We start from the raw sequence: 7,221 nt of genomic DNA, 5'->3' as shown, positions 1-7,221 counted from the left end.
CATTTTTTTATTCCAACAAAATCAAGCTTCTAGGAAGATCAAAGGCTAAAATGCTAGGTTTGCATGGCTAGGGTTGTCCTTAGATTTGATTCTTGGAAGGTTTTGTGGTAGAAAAGAGGTTTGTACAAGATTCTTGTGTTAAACAATTTGATACTTGTACAAAAGAGGACAATGGTGGTTATACTTGGCTAGGAAGAGTAAACAACCAAGGATTTGGTAGTACATTGGAAGATCAAAGATCAAGGTACACATCAAATCCCCTCTCTCTCTCTCTCTCCCTTTCTCTCCTCTCTCGGCTCACTCTCTCCTTTCCCTCTCTCTCGGTCTCTCTCTCTCTCTCCTCTCTCGGCTCACTCTCTCCTCCCTCTCTCTCTCGATCTCTCTCTCCTCCCTCCCTCTCTCTTTCTCTTGCAAGGTACATATACATATATATATATATATATATATATATACACACACACACACACACACACTACTAATGCAAGAACACAAAATAAAATAATGGGTACTTTTGGTACTTGAAATCCAAAATGACTTAAAGGTCAAGATTTCCCATTAAACTAATAAATTGACACATGTGTACCTAAGCAATATTTAAGTCTACCAAGTACACATATTATATATATCTAGGTACCATGTGATCTAGGAAGATCATCTTCCCATTAACTAATCCAATTGGTACAAAAAACCCCAATATAATATAATATAAGAGTACTTAGAGAATCCTAGGGCTATTAAGTCTAATAAGTACTTTTATAATAAAATATATGTACTACAACACATGGGAATTAAGAAAAAGACTAGATTATTCAATCCTTTGTACTAGATGAAAGACTAACCCTTTTACCCATTGGGTAATAAATTCCCTAACTTTTATTGTCCAATGGACAATAGTTACTAGGGAACTTTTATAGTAAAATAATCAAAAAGTACTTTAAAGCAATTATAAAAGTCTATTTTTTAAGTACTTTGCTCAAATCTTTCATTGAATCCTGTTAATATAAAGAATTGGGTTTCTATTATCCAATGGATAATAGTTCCCCTAACCTTTATTGTCCAAAGGATAAAGAATAAAACCAAAACAATAAAAGAAAATAATGAAACAATTTCTAGTCCAGGGTTTGAAAAGATTCAAAAGGTTCAAGATGGGCAAAATGGTCCATCTATGGTTAGGGAAAAGTAACTAGGTGACTTCCTAGTTTGGTTTCTCCAACAAGCCGGTTAGAAGCTAACTAGACTTGCTAAGTAGGGCTTAAAAGTCAAGAAACGATCCTTGAGGAGCTAAAGTGTAATTATGACCAACTACAGGAAAATAAAAGAAAATCAAAGCAATCCAAGCAATTTAAATAATAACTTGAATAATAAATAACTTTTTATTTATTAAAATTCAGAGTTATTACACTGTTGGTTTCTTGCGATCTTCATCAAAAGCATGCTCTTAAAGGTTAGAAGAGTGAGTTATTGATAATTTGGAGAGGGCATTTAGCTTCCATGTGAACAAACCGATCACAGCCCGCGGTTATCCAATCTACCGATCTTAGTTTTATCCAGAACTAAAATGCTTTAGTGGAGATCTCTTTCTAATAGGAAGGTACAACTTCCTTGGTCTTCACCATAGGGAGAAACATGTTGGAAGAATGGATCCCAATCTGGCACTAAGATGATTTAGTGGAGATCTCTTTCAAATAGGAAGATACAACTTGCTTGGTCTTCACCATAGGAACAAACGTGATAGAAGAATGGATCCCAATCAATTCCTCCAATACCATTGCCAACCAATTTAGCTTCTATTTCTGCTCTAGAGTCAAGCTTTGGGTATTAATACAAGTTATGATCTTCGAAAAGATGCAATTCAACTTAATGAATTAACAAAAAGAAATAAGCTATTCTCACTACTAGAATTTGTAGTTTTTATGGTTTAGATTAATACATCCGTTACATTGCTTATTACAAGTTTTTTTTTTTTTGGTTTTGTTTTTACAGAGTGGCTAATTACAAGTAGGTCATAACTTGGTTGGTGTTTCATTCGCAGATCTTGTGAATCATACTCTTGCGTATTGCCAAATGCGTAGTCTTGATGTGGTGGGCTAGGAACCCTTGTAGGCGGCAACTTACATCATTGGTCTAAAGAGTTTCAAATTTTCTATAGGCTTTGCACGCATTGTAATATTTTCATTGTGTACTTGGTTATAGTGACAAGGTGTATCCATTAACTAATTATGTTATGGAAGTAAGCTCCATGTAGAATTGTTTATCTTTCGTCAATGAAGTTCTTATCTTTTCTATTTTTCATGTAGAACGTGTATGCATGTATATTTATGCCAAAGCATAGTTTTAAATAGCGCTACCAATAGTGGCCGGATCGAATGATCATACGTTGTGGGAATCAAGTGTAGCGGTCGTGAGTTTGTTGTAGCCTTTTTTGGCGCCAAAGCACATGTGGCGACGATATCGGGCAAAAAAATGGATGTAAAACGGTACGTACCGGCAACCAGCAAACACTACAAGAAAAATGGAAATTGGTGACGAAAAAGTGGCGAAGAAATTTAATTTCGTCACTAAATGAGTATATTTGGCAACGAAAAAATAAATTTGTCACTGTTTTGACAACTTCCATGACAAAAAAATCTCGTCACCAATTATACTTGTTTAGCGATGAAAAAAATATTTTCGTCACCAAAGGTACCCATTTGGCGACGAAATACATTTTTCGTCGCCGAAAGCTTAAAAAAGGTGACGAAATTATTTTTCGTCGCCAAAGATTATCATTTGGTGACAAAATATATATTTCGTTGCCAAATGAGAGCAATTTAGTAACGAAATATTTATTTCGTCACCAAATGCTTAACTTTGGTGACAAAAAATAATTTCGTCACCATTTTAACTCTTTTAGCAACGAAAAATATATTCCGTCTTCAAATGGGTACCTTTCGTGACAAAATTTATGAATTGTGCTTTGTCACTAAATGTATTTCGGACATAACTCTTCACTAAAAACTCCAATTGAGATAATTCAAATTGGGTTTGAACAATAACTCAATTGCCTACAACTTTCATGTTTATCAAAATTGCTAATTTTAATGTTTAAAGGTTTAAAATTACATTCGAAATATAATTTCATGTTAAATATATGTGTTATATATTAGATATTTCAACTAGTTATTGAAAATTGTGTGTGGTGCAGTTGGTAGGAACTTGTGCAATAAACTCAAGTGACTCGGGTTCGAAACCCAGCAGGAGTAAGAAAGAAGGATTTTTTTCCCCATATGAAAAAATCTTTTGCAACGAAAAATGTCGTCACCGATGTGACCCATTAGTGACGAATTTTTTCATCGCCAAAAAGAATAATTGATGACAAAAAATTTCGTCATCAAAAAGCACAATAAGTGATGGAAAAAATTTCGTCACCAATTATTCACTTTTTGGTGACGAAATATTTCGTCAACAAAAGGCACTATAGGTGACGAAAAATAGATTTCGTCACCAGGTAGGAATCCTCGACAACCTTTAGTCGACAAATTTTTTTTCATCGCCTATATTATTTGTGACGAAAAACATGCAATTTGTGACAATTTTTATTCGTCACCCAATTGAATTTTTCTTGTAGTGAAATACGGGTGTGAATTTGGAATAGCACTAGTATCGCAGGTGTAGTGGTATCGTAAGTGTAGGGGGACCTCTAAAGACTACTTTTGATGCCAAAACTATCTACCTATTGAGATTAAGCAAATAGGTTTGCTGGAAAAATCAATATATTTGGAGCAAATGGATGTTTGAAGTTGTTTCTTGAGCTATGATAATGCACTAAAGATTAGATATTCAGTTCTGTTTGACACTATAATTATCAGGTAGTTTCTAATGGTATTTGAGACCATTTTGATCACATTCACCTGAAGAAAAAGTTTCAAAATTTGAATCTCGTCAAGTTTACTAGTGTACGTAAATATATCTCTCTCGACATATGAAATGGTGAACTTGTGTAATAGAAAAATTTAATCATTAATGAAATTTTAGGAATTAAAAATTATATGTAATATATTTTTATTTACTTTTTATATTCAACGTATCCCCCAATGTATCGTATCCTTCTTTTTGAAAAAATCACGTATCCGCATATCCGTATCATATCCGTATCCCGTATCCGTATCGTATCCGTATCCGTGCTTCTTAGATCACAAGGATTATCCATATAATCCTTTTGTTTCTGCAATAACCCATAACTATTATTGCAACTCGTAATGAAAATTTATTGGAGTGAGAATCGTTTTGATGACATAGGGAAGAAATGTCATACCCTCGATTTTCAACATAAATAATAATCATTTTCAATAAATAAATCATTACTGAAGTATGGATAATACCCAAATGAAATGTCTTTCCTTATTCTCAAAGTTAAATTCAAAGGTTACAATCCTGGCTCGAAGCCCCAAGTTATACAAATATTAAAATAATATTACAGTTTTCATTAACCATTCTTCCGAATACTACTTTCAAATAAAATGCAAATTCAATTCCTCCTTTATACCTCCGAGACACATGATCAACAAGCACGAGATGCACGCCATGCCAACTTCCTTGCTTTTTACCTGGAAATGATAGGTTGAGCTACACTAGCCCAGTAGAGAAATCTATACTCAAGTTATATGAAAACGCGATGAAGTATGCACTAAATGCGAATGAGACTCAATAAGCGAACATGAGATACAAGAGGGGTTACCAAAATGAACTAACGAATTTAGACTTTGGGATTTCCGGACATCTTAGAGATAACCCTAACCATCCACACGTTGACTAAAAGTAGCATTAAAACTCACATCAATCAAACAAACAACAATAATAGTTCAACCATCTAATAACTTTTTGAATGAATGCCACAAACCACTTCCTCGTTTCATACCATCCACCATAGAGCCTTATTCCATAAAACTTCCTTTTTGATTTCCAAAATAATTTAGAGAAAACTCAAGACCTTCATGAGTCAAGCTCTGTTGATTCGAGCTTGAATGCCGGAGTCCGTTGATTTGTGCCCAAATACCGGAGGATTTTTGATAAAAATCCTCTTTCAAAACTCAAATTTATTTCTTTAATAAAACCTTGATGGGACCAACCTTTCATTCTCTTTTTTTTAACAATCACAATTCCAAGCAACAAACAATCCAAACATCAACATAGACTTCTAAAGTCAATCAAAATTCTCTTCACCATGCAAGACATTCAACTGTGTTACCACCCATTGCGTCATATTGAATTCTCTCCCCTTGGGTTTCCGCATTTCCACACCTTGAGTTGCAGGCCCTCTAGAGTCTTCGCATTACCACACCTTGCGTTGCAGGACCCTCAATTCAAATTATCAACTCACACATTCACACATGCATTATCAATCTGTATACAAGAAGACAACATTTTCCAAGGTCACATTCTTTCATTCATCATCACATAATGTATTACAATCTCATAAACACGTTCCATTATACATGAGTAAATACTATAAGTTCACGCTAATCCTCAAAGTCAATCGACGTCCTTCGTCGCGCACCAAACCCGCAATGACTCCACAACACACCACCTGCTAAGTTCTAAATGAGGATCTTATAGAACGATCGCCAAAGGAATTTAGAAAGATCAACGATACAAATCATGAGGACAAGAATTTCTTCGATACCATTTGGATCACTAAGCAAGCTCATGTCTACCTATTATACTCACCTCAAAGCCCCACATAGCATACCGTACTCCTAAACAACCTTACAACACGTATTCCATTTATAACGACACCATGATTATGTTCAACGAGTATCGAAGGGATTAAGATGATCAACAAATCATTGGAATCCTAGTAATCAAATTTAGGGATGGTTCAACTATGTTTAGAGTGTGTTAGAAGTGATTGAGAGTCAATACAATCGAAGGGGATTCAACATCCTCAACACTGTTTTCTGAGCATTGGGTACTGATACCACAAAATATAAGTATCGATACCAAACCAATCCAGAGAGTTCAAGGTACCGGTACCTCAAAAAATAGGTATCGTTACTAAGGTATCAATACCTCAAAAAGTAGGTATCGGTACCAATGCATTACAGCGGACGATTTGCAGAAGATCAAGAATGAACACAAACTTAAAATCCAACGAACTAAGACACGATTTAGGCACATAATCATCTCATAAACACATAACAAGAGTAAGAAATCCCTACCTCAAGTCAAGGATCGAAAACCACACGATTTGAGCAAGCCCTAGCTCCCCAAACTTTGAAATCAACTAAATACTTCTTCTCCGAGCGGAACCCACGAAATTCAAGCTCGAGATTGGGATTGAGGGGTGAGATGGAGGTTGATCTTGGTGGTGTTTTGGTGGAAATTTGGGTGAGAGAGCAAGAGAGTGAGTGAGAGATCGGGAGATGAGAGAGAGAGAGAGAGAGAGAGAGAGAGAGAGAGAGAGAGAGAGAGAGAGGATTGGGGAATTCTCTCCCCCACACACACCCCCACACACATATATACTCACACAATCACAAATTACACAAGCACCCCTCTACAACAACCTTCTCACATTGACACCAAATCAAATAATTCAATAAATCCCTTTTATTCCACATTCTAACACTAATAAATCCTTTTAACGATTTCCGAAATACGGGTCTCTACAAGAAACAAATTCTTAGGTTTGATTTAAATTTCTGTGGAATTTCGTAACAATCGAGATTCTCAATAAAATCATGTAAGGACTTATAATGGTATAATCTGGCTACAAAGATTATGTGTTACTAAGAGTATTCATTACTTCAAATAGTAACCTTTAGTGAGTATTAAAAAGTACCTCTGACACCTCCGAAAAATAGTACACATTATATTGTCTAACTAAATATGGCCAGATGTTGTCAGCTGTTGAATGTAGTTGTTGGAGTCTTGGAGATAAATGCTTGTTTCTAGACCATAATGGTGTACAGATTGGCACTAAAATGGTAATGAGGTTGTTTGGCCATAACTACAAAACTAGTAGGCCGATATATTGAGTCCAACCGTCCAATACTTATTTTTACTTAAAATTTTAGAAATAGTCCCTCTAGTTTGCGTGAAATCCCAATTTCATCCATCTAGTATTAATTGTGCCATTTTAACCCTATAATTTATATTTCCTCTCAATTTGGTACCTCTCGGTGTTATTAGAACTAACAAATCTTGTGGGCAAAATTGACATTTTCCTCAAGGGACTGAATTGAG

This window comes from Rhododendron vialii, chromosome 2a, assembly GCF_030253575.1.
Source record: "Rhododendron vialii isolate Sample 1 chromosome 2a, ASM3025357v1".
Lineage (NCBI taxonomy): Eukaryota > Viridiplantae > Streptophyta > Magnoliopsida > Ericales > Ericaceae > Rhododendron > Rhododendron vialii.
This window is presented reverse-complemented; position numbering follows the sequence as displayed.